Raw genomic sequence first — 21,829 nt, forward strand, 5'->3', positions numbered from 1 at the left:
CCCCATTTCCAGCGCTATAAAAATATTTTCTATTTTTGTAAAGCCGATGCTTACCCAGCGGTAATTGGTTAGCGGTAAGTACTCCCTCCCCCCCCCCCCCCCGAAATAGCCACATGGTAAGTGGTTCACTTACCGCATGGTTCACGGACCCTGAGGCAGATATCGAAACTCGGGCCGAAGTCGGGCAGTGGACGGTGAAACGCGACTGAACTGCTGGAGAGATAAGTGAACCTTAGAACCTTAAAGCATAACAGAGTGTGGTTCGAGGATTGTATACCTTATGTTGTATACCTTATGTTGACCTATAAGTGCATTCAGTCTGCCCCTCCCCAGTACCTCTCCACTCTTGTCTCTCCCTATGCCCTCTCTCGGGTACTCCGTTCTGTAGATAAATCTCTCTTATCTGTCCCCTTCTCCTCTACTGCTAATTCCAGACTCTGTTCCTTTTATCTTGTTGCACCTCTCGCCTGGATTACCCGAGCCTGTACGTCTAGCCCCGTCTTTGGCCGTTTTCAAGTCCAAACTTAAAGCCCACCTCTTTACCACTGCTTTTGACTCCTAACTCACTTGCCCTGTCCTTTTATCCTCACCTCTTTATTCCCTTACCCTTACTGTTCTGTCTGTTTACCTGTCTTATCTAGATTGCAAGCTCTTTGAGCAGGGACTGTCTTTTTGTGTATGGTGTACAGCACTGCGTATGCCTTGTAGCGCTATAGAAATGATAAGTAGTAGTAGTAGTAGTATTGTGTTCAGTACTGGTCTCCGTATCTCAAAAAAGATATAGTAGAATTGGAAAAGGTACAGCGAAGGGCGACGAAAATGATAGTGGGGATGGGACGACTTTCCTATGAAGAGAGGCTGAGAAGGCTAGGGCTTTTTAGCTTGGAGAAGAGACGGCTGAGGGGAGATATGATAGAAGTGTATAAAATAATGAGTGGAATGGATCGGGTGGATGTGAAGCGACTGTTCACGCTATCCAAAAATACTAGGACTAGAGGGCATGAGTTGAAGCTACAGTGTGGTAAATTTAAAACGAATCGGAGAAAATTTTTCTTCACCCAACGTGTAATTAGACTCTGGAATTCGTTGCCGGAGAACGTGGTACGGGCGGTTAGCTTGACGGAGTTTAAAAAGGGGTTAGATAGATTCCTAAAGGACAAGTCCATAGACCGCTATTAAATGGACTTGGAAAAATTCCGCATTTTTAGGTATAACTTGTCTGGAATGTTTTTACGTTTGGGGAGCGTGCCAGGTGCCCTTGACCTGGATTGGCCACTGTCGGTGACAGGATGCTGGGCTAGATGGACCTTTGGTCTTTCCCAGTATGGCACTACTTATGTACTTATGAATATTAAGGAGGTTTTTGAACCTATGATGAATGGATGGGACTCCCTAAGGTTGAATGAAAAATCAACAAAGGAGCATCCCATTAGCATTTGAGGCTTTTCCTCCCTTAAAAAAGAATAGCACATCACGGTTAAGAAAATTGATTGGGTATCTTTTGACAGCTGATCACTTACCGCATGGCCATTTTTTTTCCAGAAAAAAAGACAGCCTTTTACCCACTGCGGTAAAAAGGGGGCCTCGGCGCACGTCAAAAACACGCACTGATGTGGCGCGGACCCCCTTACACTGCAGCTTAATAAAAGGACCCCCTTGTGTGTTAATCATAGAGATGATGAACTGACAACTTTCTTCAAAAGGTTTTCTGCACCAGGTCATAGAGAGAGGCTGAATGTGCTGCAGCCTCTGAACTGGCCAACTGGCCAAACAAGCGTTTTGAGTGAGCAAAGCCTTTTATGCTTTTCGTATACATAACTATGAGGAGAGGAGGAGTGGCCTAGTGGTTAGGGTGGTGGACTTTGGTCCTGGGGAACTGAGAAACTGAGTTAGATTCCCACTTCAGGCACAGGCAGCTCCTGGTGACTCTGGGCAAGTCACTTAACCCTCCATTGCCCCATGTAAGCCGCATTGAGCCTGCCATGAGTGGGAAAGCGCAGGGTACAAATGTAACAAAATAAAATAGATACTATTGGAGATTCTACATGGAATGTTGCTATTCCACTAGCAACATTCCATGTAGAAGGCTGTGCAGGCTTCTGTTTCTGTGAGTCTGACACAGAAGCAGAAGCCTGCGCGGCCACATTGGTAATCTACAAGGGCCGACTTCTACATGGAATTTTGTTGCTAGTGGAATAGCAACATTCCATGTAGAATCTCAAATAGTAGCAACAGTGGAGGAGTGGCCTAGTGGTTAGGGTGGTGGACTTTGGTCCTGAGGAACTGAGTTCGATTCCCACTGCAGCTCCTTGTGACTCTGGGCAAGTCACTTAACCCTCCATTGCCCCATGTAAGCTGCATTGAGCCTGCCATGAGTGGGAAAAGCATAGGGTACAAATGTAAAAAAATATATATATATATATGCAGGGCTTTTTTTGAGGGGGTACTGAGTACAGGCACCTTTTCCATTGTCTGCTAAAATTGACCCATGGTCCTTAAGTTTTAATGAAAGAGCTCAGGCTCTACACACTAGTTCTGCCTTGTCATAGATTCTGTGGGTTGCAGGGAGCCTGGCTATTGTGGGGTGGGTCCCTCAGTGATCACCCCCCACCCCTGAAGGATGGTCTGGCATTTGAGTACCGGCACCTTTTTTTGCTAGAAATAATGCACTGACTATATGACTGGGTTTCAATGGAGAACTTGCCAGATGGGATTACCAAATGAACTCTCTGACTTTGCTGCTGTATTATAGCTTTGTATAAACAGTTTCAGGCACCACTTCTGATTGCCAAAACAAGGAACTAAATAATCGTTGCCCAAGTTTTTTTTTTTTTTTGTTAAATTGTTTCTTGCCAAGTTAAAACGGTCATAAATAATGACCTTCATGGGAACTATTTTCTTTTGTGCTTCCACATTATATCCAACTTGATATTCTCTTGCCGACACTGACGAGAAGCTTCTGTATCAAACTTCCCACCCCCTCCCCACCCCATAATATTTTGTTCCCTAACACAACTTTGTAAAGAAACCATGATTATTTTCCAACGAACCTATATTTTCCCTGATGGAACTTTCCCATTCATCGCTTTCATTACTGGAAATAGTAAATAGCATAGCGGCTGATTTTATCTTGATATTCATTTTGGTTGCTAAGCTTTTATTAACTTCTTAAGAAGTTCCAGTTTTTCAGAGGAACACATTAAGGTATCCCTTTAAATCTATCCGATGACGAATGCAAGGCCCATCTCTCCCTTGGCAACTCTTTGTCAATATGTCTTCTTCAATATTTTTATGGCAAAACTTTCCAAAGGGCATTAGGCAAACATAAACATTTCTTGCTAACTCTGTCTTTCCCCCTTCCATCTTCTTATTTTTTAGGAATAACATTCTGAAACTTTGATTTATGTTTGAAAGGGTACAGAGTTGCTTTATGCAGTCTGGATTTCTTGCCTTCTTAATGCCCTGACTTCAAACTGGCTGGATACTGTTTGTTTAAACTTTACCTTCAGATGTCAGCCTGTAGTGGGTCACTCAATATGACAAGTGCACTTGTTAATCTTTTCCTCTTCAACTAAAGAAAAATACATTAGGGAAGGTCTGTTCTAAACTCTGTGACTAACTCTGCCTGGGATTTTTAAAGATTTGACAGCCATATTGTGTGTATCTTCACATAAAGAAATCATGAAAATCACAAAATTGTAAAAGAAATGCAAACAAAAATAATTAATATACAGGGAGGGTGTCATGAAACGCCTAGCCACCCACCTGGGGCTACCCCACGGTCACTTAGAGGGTCTACCCCCAGCACAGCTCAGGTCTACCTGCACCTGGAGGAGGAGTGGCCTAGTGGTTAGGGTGGTGGATGGGGTGGTGGACTTTGGTCCTGGGGAACTGAGTTCAATTCCCACTTCAGGCACAGGCAGCTCCTTGTGACTCCGGGCAAGTCACTTAACCTTCCATTGCCCCATGTAAGCCGCATTGAGCCTGCCATGAGTGGGAAAGCGCGGGGTACAAATGTAACAAACAAACCTGCTGCTTGTGCTCTACACTAGCACCCTCCTCCCACCGATTGGGTCCCAACCACCTCTCGACTCTCCTGCTCTCAAATTATCCCCAGTGATTCCTAGGTTAATGGGGCCACATTCCCAGTGGTCCCACAGTTCCTAGAAAACATTCACAGACCTAACACACAAACCACCAGGATTCTTAGTCAGTCCAGACAAGCAGAGGCAATAAACTAAAAATGTTTATTGTCATGAAAAATTAGAACAATAAACAGAAAAGGTGCAATCAGCAAAACAATAACATTTAACTGAAATATGAATCAATTATAATACTATCTAAACATTTGTTTACTATCTAAATAGTACCTAGGGAGATCAGGACATATAGCTGCTCACAGGTCATCAAATATAACTGTTCACAGGGCAGTGTTTTTAGAAGTTTCTTATAAAACAGCAGGTCTTCAAGGGAACTAGTAACTGCAAAAAATAACAATATCCGCAGCTGAATCCATATTTATCAATTCAAAAATTATAGGCAGGGATGTGCATAAGCCTCAAAAGTTAATATAGCACCAGGTTTTGTAAAAGAGCAGAAGAAAGGATATGGGACTTGATACACTGCCTTTCTGTGATTTTTGCAACTACATTCAAAGCATTTTACATAGTATATGCAGGTACTTATTTGTACCTGGGGCAATGGAAGATTAAGTGATTTGCCCAGAGTGACAGGGAGCTGCAGTGGGAATCAAACCCAGTTCCACAGGATCAAGGTCCACTGCACTAACCACTAGGACACGCCTCCACTCCATTGCTCCTCTGTTTCAGAACTCTTTCGGACGCCAGTGATATTTCCTTCCAAAATTTATGACAGATATTTCTTGAGTGAGATAATTTCAAGCTGAGTCAAGCATCTGATAGATGATTCACACATAAACTGTCTCAGAGTGGTTGAACTGGGAGTTTAAGAGATTATATACAATATGTCGTAGTGGGTTTCAGCTGAAGCTCCGAGAGGTCCTTTTTATCTACGGAACAGGACAACAACATTCCAAGAACATCTATACAAAGTCATCATGTATAAGACAAAACATGTGTTTCCAACTTTCCATTAGTACACACTGAGCATTGCAATCAGCGTGATTCAAAGCCCAGAGCCAAGCCATGTTTAAAGTGCCAGTCTTTTGGCTCTTTGCTTTTTCAAACAAAAGATGAGATTACACAACACAATGTTCGGTCAATGTTTACTTGTTTGGGGGGGAGGGGAAATCACTGTTACATTCTGTAAAAAGGAAATAACCAACACTCTTTTCGTGGGTAAAATATCATCTTTCTGCCCTCACACTGGCTGAGATGTTTCTGGGGTCAGTGTTAGGCGAGAGGAGGCAACAGTGCTTATAGCATTAGGAATTTTCAGACCTATGATAAGCTTTGCCTGGAAAAATTGTCCATACATAAATAATATACAGATTTCTAGAGGTGCTTTTTCTTGTGGCAGTATCAAAGCAAAACTACGTAGACTTCTGCTAAAGTGTGACAAAGGTTTGCACGTACCATGCAGGGGCGTAGCCAGACCTCACAGTGGGAGAGGGCCAGAGCCCGAGGTTGGGGGCACATTTTGAGTGCCAGCCCTCCGCCCCCCCTCCCCTACTGCCATGCCTCACCTCCCACCCTGCCTCGCCTCCTTGCCGCTTCCCCTCACAAACAAACACCTTTGCTGGCGGGGGTCCCCAACCCCCGCTAGCCAAAGCCTTCTTCAGCACCGGTCTCCGGTGCGGCCACGTTCGCTGCCTGCCCCCTGCTCCTCTTTCTTCTTGCTCCTCCTGTGCACGCTGACGTATTTTGTCCTCTCAAAAAGAGGACACATGTCCCGCCACCTTCGCATCCTCGCCCCGCCCCCTGTCACATATTCCCCTCCCCTCCCCCTGGGTCACATATTCCCCTCCCCTGCCCCCGGGTCACATATTCCCCTCCCCTGCCCCCCCATCACCTACCCTCCCCTGGGTCACCTCCCCTTCCCTTATTTACTATCTACTGCCCTGGTGGTCCAGAAATCCGGACAAATGGGCGGACTGGCAAAACCCCTTTCTGGAAACAGGAAATGAGGGCGGCACCAGAGGCAGAGCTCAGACAGATGGGAAGGCAGTCTGTAGCTCCGCTTGCCTTCAATGCTGACGCCGGACCCCGAGGTAACAATTTTTAAAATACAGCCGGCATGCAGGAAGGGGAGGGGCTGCTGGAGGACAGGTCCGGCTTCCACTTCGAGGGAGGGAGGCACGGGGGTGTTGAACTCAGAGGAGAGGGGGGCGTGGAACTCGGAGGGGAGTGGAGGGAGGGAGTGTCTTGCAACTTGAAGGAGAGGGGGGGGGGGCAGCCTGCAACTTGAAGGGGAGGGGGGCCATGGAATTCGAAGGGCAGGGGAGGGGGGTCCTGCAACTCGAAGGGAAGGGGGGCCTGGAACTCGGAGGAGACGGAGGGAGAGAGGGGGGCTGGAACTCGGACGACAAAGAGGGACAGAGGGAGGGAGGGAGGGGGCCATGGAACTCAGAGGGGAGGGGGGCTGGAACTCAGATGACAGACAGGGAGAGAGGGAGGTAGGGAGGGGGGCGTGGAACCTTGCTAGCGCCCATTTCATTCCTCTACGAAATGGGCCTCTTTTACTAGTAGTCAATAAAAGTACAGTAAAAGTCTGGCTTTCACCACACATTGATAACATCCCCCCCCCCCCCAAATGTATATCTTCTGTGTTTACAGTTATATAAGGTTGCGGCACTGTTGCATATTGACCTTTTCGTGGATTGCATGGAGTAAGAACATAAGCACCGCCATACTGGGAAAAGACCAAGGGTCCATCAAGCCCAGCATCCTGTCTCCGACAGTGGCCAATCCAGGCCTCAAGAACCCGGCAAAACCCCAAAAACAAAACAAAAATTTAAATTAGTAATGTTCAATGGACTTTTCCTTCAGGAATCTGTCCAAACCCCCTTTAAACTCCGTAAGGCCAACTGCTGTCACTACATTCTCCGGCAACGAGTTCCAGAGTCTAACTACGCGCTGAGTAAAGAAAAACTTTCTCCTATTTGTTTTAAATCTACCACATTCTAGCTTCATCTTATGTCCCCTGGCTCTATTATTGTTAGAAAGTGCATCGTTACAATCCTGTCTCTTTCACGGGAATTAAAGAAAACTCAGAAGGAAAGGGGGGATCTTAATATTATTTTATTAACTGACCCCATCCCCTAGTGCATCAGTTTCAAAATGGTTTGAATCCAGATTTAAGCGCTTCCTGAAGATAGCTTTGATGTCCCCATGCATACCTCCGACCCACCCCCATCCTCCAACACTGTCAGACTGTCATAGTAATGCTTGAATGTTTTCACTTATATACACTGTCAGCTAGCACATTTGCTTATTTCCGATCTGAGGAAGAAGGGCAACCTTCGAAAGCTAATCAAGAAATGTATTAAGTTATGTCCAATAAAAAAGGTATCATCTTATTTTCTTTTCCATGTTTTATTTTGTTTGATTTCTATAGATTCTACATGGAATGTTGCTATTCCACTAGCAACATTCCATGTAGAAGTCGGCCCTTGTAGATCACCAATGTGGCCGCGCAGGCTTTTGCTTCTGTGAGTCTGACGTCCTGCACGTACGTGCAGGACGTCAGACTCACAGAAACAGAAGCCTGCGCAGCCTTCTACATGGAATGTTGCTACTGGAATAGCAACATTCCATGTAGAATCTCCAATAGTAGCAACATTCCATGTAGAATCTCCAATGGTATCTATTTTACTGTCATAGTAATGCTTGAATGTTTTCACTTATATACACTGTCAGCTAGCACATTTGCTTATTTCCGATCTGAGGAAGAAGGGCAACCTTCGAAAGCTAATCAAGAAATGTATTAAGTTATGTCCAATAAAAAAGGTATCATCTTATTTTCTTTTCCATGTTTTATTTTGTTTGATTTCTGTTGATAACCTTAAGAGTGGACTAACACGGCTACCACACTCCTCTACTTGAAGATAGCTTATAAGGGCTGTGCTGAAATTGAATTTGTTTTAACACAGGGGGAGTCTCGGGGAGGTCTCTGCTTGCAGTGGGGGGGCTGGCCTGCAGGCTTTGATAACTGGAGGGGTTAGTTGTATGTCATGTTCCAAAAGAAGGGAAAGTTTTTCGGCATGGCTGGCCCCCGAGTGTAAAAACAGTCACTACAAAAATTCTGTACTTCCTTAGAAATATAGAAAGTGGGGATGGAGCAAGAGTTAATTGTGCTTTTATATACTGTTACACTTGTCAGCATGCCAGACTTCACATTTCTTCCAGGGCTGAAATAAAAAACCTCCAAATTCATGTGGTTATGAAAGAGTATTGCCACAAAAGCTCAAGTGCAGAATTATAGAGTGGGAAAGAGTCAATCTCGTGTCCCTACTGTTTGGGAAAGGTTAGAATTAAGAAACATAGCGTCTTGGGTGGCACTTTTCGCTACAGCCACCAGCACCGGAGTCTGAATCCATGTATGATCTCTTTGTGCTCACGTTTTACTAAAGATATATTTCTAAAGACGTACATACATTATTTTTGCCTCTTTAATATTTGTACGGAGTAGGTCTAATGGTAGTGGAGGAGCTGCCGAATGGCTAGTGCAGTGGATTGAGAGCCAGGGGAACTGGGTTCAATTGCTTGTGACCTTGGGCAAGTCACTTAGGGGTCCAAGGTGCGCTGAAAAATGGCTTTTGGTAGTGTAGGCGCAGGTTTTGGGCATGCGCCGATCCATTTTTTAGCGCGCCTGTGAAAAAGGTCTTTTTTTTTTTTTTTTACAAAATGGATGTGCGTCAAAATAAAAAAATTGCCACGCATCCATCTTGGGTCTAAGACCTTACCTCCAGCCATTGACCTAGTGGTAAAGACTCACGCGGTAACCGGGCGGTAATGACCTACGCGGGCCAAATGCCACTTGACGCGCGTCCATTATGTGCGCCCAAAAATAAAAAATATTTTTCAGATGTGCGTATCGGACGCACGCCAAAAAATGAAATTACCGTAAAAGCCACTCGGTAGTCGGGCTGTAACTCCATTTTGGCGCATGTTGGGTGCTCATAGACGCTTACGCAGCTTAGTAAATGGACCCCTTAACTCTCCTTTGCCCCAGTTACAAAATCCTAGATTATGAGCCCTCTAGGGACACATACTGGGAGTATTCCATGAATGGCACCCAACCTTGAGCCTGGTCACTTAGAGGGGCATAATCGAACGGCGCCGGCCAAATAGATGGCCGGCCATCTTCGGGGCCGGCTCCACAAAGGGGCGGAGCCAACCGTATTTTCGAAAAAGATGGCCGGCCATCTTTTCTTTCAATAATACGGTTGGGGCCGGCTAAATCTCAACATTTAGGTCAAATGTTGAGATCGCCAGGTTTAGAGATGGCCGGCTTCGGTTTTTGGCCATAATAGAAACTGGGCCCAGCCATCTCAAACCCGGAGAAATGAAAAGCCCTTTGGTCGTGGGAGGAGCCAGCATTCGTAGTGCACTGGTCCCCTCACATGCCAGGACACCAACTGGGCACCCTAGGGGGCACTGCAGTGGACTTCAAAAATTGGTCCCAGGTGCATAGCTCCCTTACCTTGGGTGCTGAGCCCCCCAAATCCCCCCAAAAATCGACTCCCCACAACTCTAAACCACTACCATAGCCCTAAGGGGTGAAGGGGGGCACCTACATGTGGGTACAGTGGGTTTTATTTTTTTGGGGGGGGGGTTGGAGGGCTCAACATTTACCACCACAAGTGTAACAGGTAGGGGGGATTGGCCTGGGTCCACCTGCCTGAAGTGCACTGCACCCACTGCATACTGCTGTCAGAAAGCTGGGTATGACATTTCAGGCTGGCACAGAGGCTGGCAAAAAAATGTTTACTATTTTTTTTTGGGTGGAAGGGGGTTGGTGACCACTGGGGGAGTAAGGGGAGGTGATCCCCGATTCCCTCCGGTGGTCATCTCATCAATTGGGGCACTTTTTTGAGGCTTGGTCCTAAAAATAAATGGACCAAGTGAAGCCGGCCAAATGCTCGTCAGAGCCGGCCATCTTTTTCCCATTATCGGCCGAAGCCGGCCATCTCATAACCACGCCCACGTCCCGCCTTCCATACCCTTCCGAAACGCCCCCTTTAACTTTGGCCGGCTCTGCGACGGAAAGCAGTTGGAGCTGGCCAAAATCGGCTTTCAATTATACCGATTTGGCCGGCTTCAGGAGATGGCCGGCCATCTCCCAATTTGTGTCGGAAGATGGCCGGCGATCTCCTTCGAAAATAAGCAGGATAGTAACATAGTAAATGACAGCCAATAAAGACCTGAACAGTCCATCCAGTCTGCCCAATAAGATAAACTCATTTTACATGGTATGTGTTATTTTATATGATTTGTCCTTGCCTTTCTCAGGGCACGGGCCGTATAAGTCTGCCAATTATTGGTTTTTATAACCTGAGTATTTGCCTATGAACATGGTTTCTTGTTTCGTAGCACAGATCACGGTAAGAACGTAGGAAATTGAGAACAAATTGCAAAGTCTATTAAATTGTTCCACTGAAGTTAAGTGGTCTATTATTATATCATGAAGTAAATTAAATTCAGTTTTGGGTAACTAGACCCCCTGTAGCACTTAGTTAAGCTTATACTAAAAGATATAAGGAGTCCTTCTCATGAAGGATTTTCATAAGTTGTTTTTTTTTTTTTCTAGGCTAAAAATATTTTACAAACCTGGTCTTTTCAAAGGCCAATTTTCAGACTGTCCTCTCCGGGATTATGTCTGTAAGTGCTTTTTATCCCTACACTTTGCTCAGATTCAAGACATAAAGCATGTGCCTGCTTCTGGACAATTTTTCTTTGGAAAATAAGGTACAAGTACCTTCATTGGCAAACTATACCTATTACTTTCTGATCCTTTCCACAACACACCCTCCCTTCCAACGTGGCTAAAAGGTCACATGATGTGGAAAACACACGGGTTAATCAAATACACATATTCATGCAGCTGAGGCGTTGACAGCATGGAAAAGGCAAAAAGAAAAACAAAACCCAGAGGAGGCAGAGAAGGGAAGGATCAGAGGGGAAGTGGGGTTTAATTTTTGAATGAGTGTTCATCAGTTAAAACCCCCAAATCAGAAGCACTCCATAAGTTGTTTATGTTTATTAAAAATGCTTGATATGCCGCAATTACCAAAAGAAGCAACATAGCAGTTTACAATAAAATTAAAAACAACACATAAAACAAGAAAAAGTACATTAATTATATGAGCAAAGGTAAGATGAAGGTAAGAGACAGAACAAAATAAAATCAGCTCATCAACAATTGTAAAAAATCATAGTTGACAGGAGGTTTATTTATTTATTGCATTTGTACCCCACATTATCCCACCTTTTTGCAGGCTCAATTTGGCTTACAGAGAGGGGCATAATTGAACGAAAACGTCTATCTCCATGGGCGTTTATCTCCGAGAACGGGTCCGTGAAGGGGCGGACCGAACCGTATTTTCGAAAAAAACAGACGTCCATGTTTTATTCGACAATTTGTGAGCTGGGCGTTTTTTCAGCGATAATGGAAAAAGAAAGCGCCCAGCTCAAAAACGAATAAATGCAAGGCATTTGTTCGTGGGAGGGGCCAGGAGTCGTAGTGCACTGGTCCCCCTCACATGCCAGGACACCAACCGGGCACCCTAGGGGGCACTTTTATAAAAACAAAAAAAAGGTAAAAGAGCTCCCAGGTACATAGCACCCTTTCCTTGTGTGTTGAGCCCCCCAAATCCCCCTCAAAACCCACTGCCCACAAGTCTACACCATTACTATAGCCCTAAGGGGTGAAGGGGGGCACCTACATGTGGGTACAGTGGGTTTGGGGGGGTTGGACGACTAAGCATTAAGCAGCACAATTGTAACAGGTGGGGGGGGGATGGGCCTGGGTCCACCTGCCTGAAGTCCACTGCACCCCCTAACAACTGCTCCAGGGACCTGCATACTGCTGCCAGGGAGGTGGGTATGACATTTGAGGGTGAAAATAAAAAGTTGTGAAACATCATTTTTTGTGGTGGGAGGAGGTTAGTGACCACTGGGGGAGTCAGAGGAGGTCATCCCCGATTCCCTCTGGGGGTAATCTTGTCATTTAGGGCACTTTTTGGGGCCTTATTCGTGAAAAAACAGGGTCCAGGAAAAGTGCCCTAAATTCTAGCTACAAACGCATACTTTTTTTCCATTATGGGCGAAAGGCGCCCATCTCTGTTCGGGTGATAACCACGCCCCAGTCCCGCCTTCGCCACGCCTCCGACACGCCCCCATCAACTTTGTACGCTTCCGCGATGGAGTGCAGTAGAAAACGTCCAAGTTCGGCTTTCGATTATACCGCGTTATTCGATTTTGGGAGATAAACGCCTATCTCCCGATTTAGGTCGCAATATAGGCATTTTTGTCTTTCAATTATAAGCTGGAGAGTGTTGTTATGATATGGTCATTACGTAATTTTAAATACATAGGCTGAAAGTAGATGAGTTAGATGCAAGGTGCTAGAAAGGTGTTGTGAGAGGCGTTTTTGATGATTTGAGGAATGATTTATTAAGAATGCCTTTCGTAGGCTTTGTTGAAGAGGTGTGTCTTCAAAGATTTGCGAAAGCTGGTTAGATTGTCCACGTTTTTCAGGGCCCATGGGTAGTGCGTTCCAGATCTGGGTGCTTTTATACGCAAAAGTAGTAGCGTATGACTGTTTGTATTTAATTCCTTTGCAGCTGGGGAAGTTTAGAATGAGGAATTTGCGGGCCGATCTTTTGGCGTTTCTAGGTGGTAGGTCCACCAGATTGAGCATATAAAGTGGGGCGTCTGCGTGGATGATTTTGTGGACTGTTGTGCAGATCCCGAACTCGATTCGTTCCTTGAGTGGTGGCCAATGTAGTTTCTCTCTTAGAGGTTTCGCCCTCTTTAGTTCACAGCTAACATACCTCTAATGGACCACCAAATGCACCCTGAAAAAAATGTTTTGTTTTTTTTTAATAAAGATTTAAATTTAACAAAAGGCAATTCTGAACGAAAAAATAATAGGAAAGGAACATCAAAAAAAGTTAAAGGAAAGAATGCCAACATACCAGAGAGCTATCATACATACTGAAAACCAAACTGCAGCAAACACCTGCCACCCCCCAGCGACTCACTGAGAGGCCCTTTTACAAAGCCGCGTAAGCGTGTATGCACGCCCAACGCGCTGCAAAATGGACTTACTGCCCGGCTACCACGTGGCTCTTGCGGTAATTTTATTTTTGGGGTGTGTCCAATACACACATCCGAAAAATAATTTTTATTTTTGGATGTGCGTATTGGGCGCGCACCAAGTGGCAATTGACGCGTGTAGGTCATTACCGCCCGGTTACTGCGTGAGACTTTACCGCTAGGTCAATGGCTGGCAGTAAGGTCTCAGACCGAAAATGGATGCGCGGCAATTTTTCATTTTGCCGCACGTCCCTTTTCGGCAAAAAAATTTTAAAGGCATTTTTTGCATGTGCGCAGAAAAATGCTTCTGCACGTGCCAGAAAAACATGCGCCTACAATACCGCAGGCCATTTTTCAGCGCACCTTAGTAAAAAGGACCCCTGAGAAAACAATTTAGTGAAAGGGCTCTTGAGCTGCTACTTGTTGTCTTTACCTTGTACCTGCTGCCTCTGTCACATAGTGTTTGATTCCCAAAAGAAATTTAATTTAAGTAAACAGTTGGCTCAGGACACAACCTTGTGAGAGTGGAAAACAGGACAGCGTGTGGGAAGCTGTGTATAACCTCCCGGAGGATTGCACTCCTGGCCCAGATCCTAATCAAATAAATACTGTTTATGTGAGAGGGTCAAACAGACTCCAGGCATACATTAGGCAGCCATCTACCAACAGTACCCCCCCTCACCCCGCCTTTCACGTACTTGACAAATATTGGCACAGTTATTTACATGTTCACTCAGGCTGGTGTAAATATCCATATCTACTACTTACGCCAATATTTTATGAAGAGAAGAAAGCACCTCCTTGTCTATGTGAAAAAGGCTTCACACAGAGGGGCATAATCAAACGGGGACAACCATCTCTAAGGGCGTCCATCTCTAAGGACGTTCCGGCAAAGGGGTGGGGCAACGTGTATTATCGAAACAAGATGGGCGTTCATCTTTCGTTTCGATAATACGGTCAGGGACGCTCAAACGTTGACATTTAGGTCGACCTTAGAAATGGTTGTCCTCGGTTATCGGCGATAATGGAAACCAAGACATCTATCTCAAAAACATCCAAATCCGAGCCCTTTGGTCATGGGAGGAGCCAGCATTTGTAGTGCACTGGTCCCCCTCACATGCCAGGACACCAACCGGACACCCTAGGGGGCACTGCAGTGGACTTCAGAAATTGCTCCCAGGTGCATAGCTCCCTTACCTTGGGTGCTGAGTCCCCCAACCACCCCCCCCCCCCCCCAGGTCCACCTGCGTGAAGTACACTGCACCCACTACAACTGCTCCAGGGACCTGTATACTGCTGCGATGGACCTGAGTATGGCATTTGAGGCTGGCAAAAAAGTATTATTAAACTTGTTTTTTATGGTGGTGGTGGTGGTGGGGGGGGGGGGGGGGGGTTAGTGACCACTGGGGGAGTAAGGGGAGGTCATCCCCGATTCCCTCAGATGGTCATCTGGCCAGTTCAGGCACCTTTTTGAGGCTTGGTCGTGGAAAAAATGGACCAAGTAAAGTCGGCCAAGTGCTCGTCAGGGACGCCCTTCTTTTTTCTATTATCAGTCGAGGACAACCATCTCCTAATCATGCCCAGTCCCGCCTTCACTACCCTGCCGACACGGTCCCGTGAACTTTGGTCATCCCCACGATGGAAAGCAGTCGAGGGTGTCAAAAAAATTGGCTTTCGATTATGCTGTTTTGGACAACCTTGGGAGAAGGACGCCCATCTCCCGATTTGTGTCGAAAGATGGGCGTCCTTCTCTTTCGAAAATAAGCGTGATAGGGTTCCCTTTACTAAGGTGGGCTGAAAAATGGGCCGTGCTAGTGTAGGCTCGTGTTTTGGGCCCGCGCAGATCCATTTTTCAGCGCACCTGTAAAAAAAAGGGCATTTTTAAAATTTTTGCCGAAAATGGACATACAGCCAAAAAAAAAAAATTTGGCGCGCATCCATTTTGGGTCTGAGACCTTATTGCCAGCCATTGACTTAACGGTAAGATCTCACGCGGTAATCATCTGCGCACATAGAATGACGATTAACGCCTGGTTTCTGGTGCGAGCAGGAAAATAAAAAATATTTTCTGGCGCGCGCATAGCGGACGCACGTAAAAAAATGAAATTACTGCCCAGGCCATGCAGTAGCCGGGCGGCGACTCCAAATTGGTGCACACAGGATGTGTGTACGTACCTATGTGGGTTAGAAAAAGGGCCCCGTGGTCTTCTTAAGTGATGTGTTAACAAGGTGCCCCCTTATAAAACTAGACTTTGAGCCCGTAAAAACGGGCTATTATAGGAAGGTGGGGTTGAAAGGCCCGCCCCCACCGCCGACTTCGCCGCTGCCCCTCCCCCTCCGAGTTCGCGCCCCCCCCCCCCACCAAGCCGTCACCACCCACCTTCCACCCGGCCGGGCCCTCGCTCCGCTATTGAAACAGCGAGGGTCCGTGAACGCAGCACTGAGCTCTGCTGAGCCGCCGACGTCGGCCTTCGTTCTTCTTCTCTGCCTGTCCCGCCCTCGTGTGACGTAACGTCGTCGAGGGCGGGACAGAGGCAGAGAAGAAGGAAGGGCGATGTCGGCAGCTCAGCAGAGCTCAGTGCTGCGTTCACGGACCCTCGCTGTTTCAATAGTGGAGCGAGGGCCCGACCGGGTAGAAGGTGGGTGGTGACTCGGGTGGGGGGAGCGTTAGACGGCGGTGTCCCTCCCTCTGAAATGCGCAGTACAGACCCTCTGTGTTCTGGCCCCCGTCATCACGTATTGACGCGGGGGTGGGGCAGAGAAGGTCTCTACTGCGCATTTGCGAGTGAGTACGGTCACTCGCCGTTTATATGTTTGATAGCTTTCAGTGTGCCTTAATATACCCAAATTTAAACTTGAAAATTTAGCTTTCAAGATATGCTGTGTTGGAACAATCTCAAAAAACTGAATAATACAGGTTGACTGGGATACAGTCATGTTATCTTTGAGTACAAGGCTGAACGCAGGCCAATCAAACATCCCAGCCATCAAATTCACTTACTCTGCTGTTAGTACAGAATAAGTCTTCAATCGGCATTACCATATTCCATATAAGAAAACAGAACCTTGTTCCTGCTTGTTGTCAGTTCTTTTTCTATTCCACTTGTATTCTTGGAGAAAGGCCATAGGACCCATGTGATAGGAGACTTGGCAAAGGTTAGCTGTTTTCTTCCTCTTCCCTGCCCCCCACCGCCACATCATTCTTGTGGTTTGAATTTCAATCAAACTGCAAAGAGAGAAAAGGGAAAAAAAAAAAAAAGTGCACGGCAGCAACCGTCTGTGGGCGAAAAGGGGCTTTTAAGAAGCAGACGTTCTCCGCTGCCCGTTGTTTTGTCCCTACTATCTGGCTCGGATCTGATTTGTGAAGATCATTGCATGCTCATTATTATCTGCTAATGTTAGAAATTAAAACCATATTCCATGGTATGACAGCATAGCCTGAAAACAACTCAACACACACTCAAAAAAGGTCCCTGATGTGAAAGATTTGTAAATGTAATTTATAAAGTGCAATTTACAGTAATGCTAAGCTGTGTCTATAGCATGTAGTGTTATTCCCTCTTTGAAGTCAAGTTACTAAAATAAAAAGAACAACTTCAGAAATAGTGCATTAATCACAATCAGCTACATGGTAACATAGTAGATGACGGCAGAAAAAGACCTGCACGGTCCATCCAGTCTGCCAACAAGACAACTCATGTGTGTATACCTTACCTTGATTTGTACCTGTCTTTTTCAGGGCACAGACCGTATAAGTCTGCCCAGCACTATCCCCTCCTCCCAACCACCAGCTTCACCTCCCACCACCGGCTCTGGCACAGACCGTATAAGTCTGCCCAGCACTATTCCCCGCCTCCCAACCACCAGCCCCGCCTCCCACCACTGGCTCTGGCACAGACTGTATAAGTCTGCCCAGCACTATCCCCTCCTCCCAACCACCAGCTTCGCCTCCCACCACCGGCTCTGGCACAGACCATATAAGTCTGCCCAGCACTATTCCCCACCTCCCCACCACCAGCCCCGCCTCCCACCACTGGCTCTGGCACAGACTGTATAAGTCTGCCCACCACTATCCTCGCCTCCCAACCACCAACCCCTCTTCCCCCCACCGGCTCCGCCACCCAATTTCGGCCCTTTTACGAAGCAGTGATAGGGCTTACGCTTGGGTAGTGGGTGTCAAATCGGTGGTAATTTTGAAGTTGCCGCACGCTGTTTCTACCCTGTCTTTACATGACCTCAGAGTTTCTAGTTATAAAGTTTAACCCCTGGCTCTAGAGCACAATACTACAAAGCAGGGGCATAGCTACGGGGGGCACAGGGGCCTGGGCCCCCACAAATATTGTCCGGGCCCATGATTTGGCTGGCGGAGGTCTTCAGCACCGGTCTCTGGCGCAGCCGCGTTCGCTGCCTGTCCCCTGCTCTTCTTTCTGAGGGGAAGCTTCGAGGAGGCGAGGCGGTGGGGGGGGGGGCGAGAAGGCGAGGCGTGGCGGTTGGGGGCAGCGGGGCGGTACTCAAAATGTGCCCCCAACCTCAGGCTCTGGCCTCCTCCCACCATGAGGTCTGGCTACACCCCTGCTACAAAGCCCCTGAAGGACCCGTTTTCAAATTCTCCCTAACTTAAATACTTATTTATCTTTATTGCTCTTCAAAGCCATGGACAGAACGCAAAGCAATAGAGTGCCTTCACTACAACAATAACACCCTACAAGAGACAGCATTTACCCACTACTAGTATTGTGAAAGCAGAATCAATGTGGCTTTCTTATGACCATAAGATCAGGGTCAAAGCCAGACTTCAAGGTGGGAGGGGAAGTGGCATAGCTACGGGGGGCCACAGGGGCCTGGGCCCCTGCAAATTTCATCCGGGTCCCTGGTTTGGCTGGCAGGGGGGTCCCCAACCCCCACCAGCCGATGCCTTCTTCAGCGCCGGTCTCCGGCACAGCCGCGTTCGCTGCCCTGCTCTTCTTTCTTCTTGCTCCTCCTGTGCACGCTGACATTCCTTTACGTGCTCAGTTTCACGAAGGCTTCGGCTGGCAGGGATTAAGGATCCCCTCCAGCAAATGTATTTGTTTTTTGCGGGGGGGGGGGGGTGACGAGATGGTGAGGGGAAGTGGCAAGGAGGTGAGGGGGAGCCGACGAGGAGGCGAGTTGGTGGTGGGGGGGCGAGGTGGTGAGGCGAGGCTTGGGGGGGCGGCGGGGCCACACTCAAAATGTGCCCCCAACCTCAGGCTCTGGGCCCCTCCCACCGTGAGGTCTGCAGCCCAAAGTGGTCTCTGGCACCGCCACATTGTCTGCCCTGCTCTCCCTTCCTCTCATGTCCGGCATGCTCATTTTAATGAAACTGAGTCAACCTTCTCTGGAGCAGGGGCGTAGCCAGACACCCAATTTTGGGTGGGCCTGGGCCCAAGATGGGTGGGCAAAAGAACCCCACCCCATCCCATAGGTGATTTGGTCTCTCCTCTCGCCTGCACGCCGTATGGTCTCTCAAATATCCCTCCTCTCCTGCACACCTTTTAAATTTCAGATTTTCACCGGCAGTGAGGAGCAACTAATACACACTACTCATGTAGGCCCCAAATCCTTCCCACTGATGCAGCTTCCTGTTTCCGCATAGGTGGGAATATGTCAGAGGGAAGTCTGTGGGGCCGATGTAAGCAGTATGTATCAGTCGCTGCTTCCTGCAGGCGAAGATCTGCTATTTATAAGGTATGCAGGAGGGACAGTTGTTGGGAGTTTTCAGCTTGGGAATCTCTGCCAGCCACATCATAGGTGTGCTGCTACTAGTTGGCCCTGAGCTCAAAGTGGGTGGGCCTGGGCCCACCCAAGCCCACCCTTGGCTACGCCACTGCTCTGGAGCTGTTGAACCTTCCCCATGCATTAAGGTGCCTCATCCAGGCAAAATTAGGCACTTCAATCACTCTTGTGCTATCCGTGGGGCATAAGCCAAGAAAGCAAAAACTTTATTTATGAAAATCACAGCTCTGCTAGTAGGAATGAGTGCCAGTGCTGCTAACTGGATTACTATTATTCAGAATGTATCAACTGTGGTATTTTCCTTCTTCACCCAGAAAATGAGGAGTGGTCTTTGAAGTCTTGAAAATGATCTCTTTCCACGCTGTTAATAAAAGGTATGCTTACAATATCACTCTTGTGTCCTCTGCATGTTTTTGCTGGCCAACACTTTGCTTTCCAGCAAGACAAACATAACACATCCCTCGAGAAACCTTGGGTTAAGTTTATTTGGTTTTTAGCTATGCTGTAATCAGTACTGTTTTCTTGACTTGGTTCATCATCCCCCCCCTCCCCCTCTTTTTAAGGATTATTACTTGTTTGGCAAGAGAGAGATTTACTTATTAGCCTAGAAGAAACATGCCCTGAGCAATTTGTGCCTTACTGCTAGGGAATGGGCCTAACCCATAAGGGTTTCTTTCTTTCAGTGGAAATATGTCATTATGGGTGGCAGAGCTCAAACTAAAAAAAAAATCTTCTATCAGTGCTAAATCCCAGGCATTTGATATTCCTGTAGCTAAGCAGTGGTCAGTTTTAGCCATAAGCTTTTCAGTTACCACACATTCAGGCCTATTTTCAAAACCATCCTGCAAACAAAAGTAGAACATTCTAAAAATCACATGTCCTGTATTAAGGAGGTGCGCAATGTTTTGATTAACGTACTGAGTGAAATCCTGGCCTCAGCATCTCAAAAAGATAGAGCAGCTTCTCCTACATAAGCGCCCAACTATGGAACGGACTCCCAAATGCTGCGAGAACAATCCATGACCACCTAAAGTTCAGGAAATCACTCAAAACTCACCTCTTCAAAAAGGCCTATCCCACCGATCCAACATAGATCCCAGCACCCAGCAACACAGCATAACTAATGATCGTACTGGACAACCTATAATCTTCACTCCTTTGACCCCACCTCATCTGACCAGCTTGGAGAAGAGACGGCTGAGGGGAGACATGATAGAGGTATATAAAATAATGAGTGGAGTGGAACAGGTGGATGTGAAGTGTCTGTTCACACTTTCCCAAAATACTAGGACTAGGGGGCATGCGATGAAACTACAGTGTAGTAAACCGGAGAAAATGTTTCTTCACTCAACGCATAATTAAACTCTGGAATTCATTGCCGGAGAACATGGTGAAGGTGGTTAGCTTGGCAGAGTTTAAAAAGGGGTTAGACGGTTTCCTAAAGGACAAGTCCATAAACCACTACTAAATGGACTTGGGAAAAATCCACAATTCCGGGAATAACATGTAGAATGTTTGTACATTTGGGAAGCTTGCCAGGTGCCCTTGGCCTGGATTGGCCACTGTCATGGGCAGGATGCTGGGCTCGATGGACCCTGGGTCTTTTCCCAGTGTGGCATGACTTATGTACTTATGACCACAATATAACTTTGTATCTGCTAACAACTGTACTGGCAAACACCTCTACGGCACTATGTAAGCCACATTGAGCCTGCAAATAGGTGGGAAAATGTGGGATACAAATGTAACAAATAAATAAATACAGAGAAGGGAGACCAAACTGATCAAGGGGATAGAACGACTCTATATGAGGAAAGGCTAAAAAGATTAGGGCTGTTCAACTTTGGGAAGAGATAGCGGATGGGGAATACGATAGAGGTCTACAAAATCCTGAGTGGAATGAACAGGTAAATCGATTGTTTACTCTTTCGAAATGCATAAAGACTAGGGGACACTCCATGAAGTTATGCAGTTGAAACATTAGAAACTGGCTCAGGGGTCCTTTTACAAAGGTGCACTGAAAAATGGCCTGCAGTAGCGTAGGCAGGGTTTTGGGAGCGCACCGATCCATTTTTTAGCATGCCTGTAAAAAAGGCCTTTTTTTTCTTTTTGCCGAAAATGGACGAGCGGCAAAATCAAAATTGCCGAGCGTCCATTTTCGGTCTGAGACCTTACTGCCAGCCATTGACCTAGCGGTAAAGACTCATGCTGTAACCGGGTCGTAATGGCCTACGTGCACCAAATGCCACTTGGCGCACGTCCATTACGTGCGCCCCAAAATAAAAAAAAATATTTTTCAGATGCGCGTATCGGACGTGTGCCAAAAATGAAATTACCGCAAGAGCCACGTGGTAGTCGGGCGGTAACTCCATTTTGGCAAGAAAGTCCTCCGCTAAATGTGATAAGCCCATATTCTAACGCAGCTTAGTAAAAGAGCCCCTTATTCTGCTTTGCCCGTCATTTCGAAATGAATCCGCACCCGTAACGTGAAGGAAAAGTACAACTTTCTATGATTAGTCACTGATGGAGATTCTAGTTTCTTTCTTGTTCAGCAAAGTGGATTTACTTTCTTAAAAATGATATCGCAATGGCGACTATTTTCCCTCTCAGGCCTTACAGGTTTTCTTCAGTAAATATTCTGGGCTAAGGAAATGAGGGATCCTTTTACTAAGCTGTGTGGAAAAGGGCCCTGCGGCAGCAGTGGGGGTGGTTTATCCCACACACCAGGGCCTTTTTCACCACAGCAGGTAAAATGCCCCCCCCCCCCCCCCCAAAACTGGCATGCGGCGAGGAGCACTTACCACCATCCATTGAGGTGGTGGTAAGGGCTCCCA

This window comes from Microcaecilia unicolor, chromosome 8 (genome assembly GCF_901765095.1).
Source record: "Microcaecilia unicolor chromosome 8, aMicUni1.1, whole genome shotgun sequence".
Taxonomy (NCBI): domain Eukaryota; kingdom Metazoa; phylum Chordata; class Amphibia; order Gymnophiona; family Siphonopidae; genus Microcaecilia; species Microcaecilia unicolor.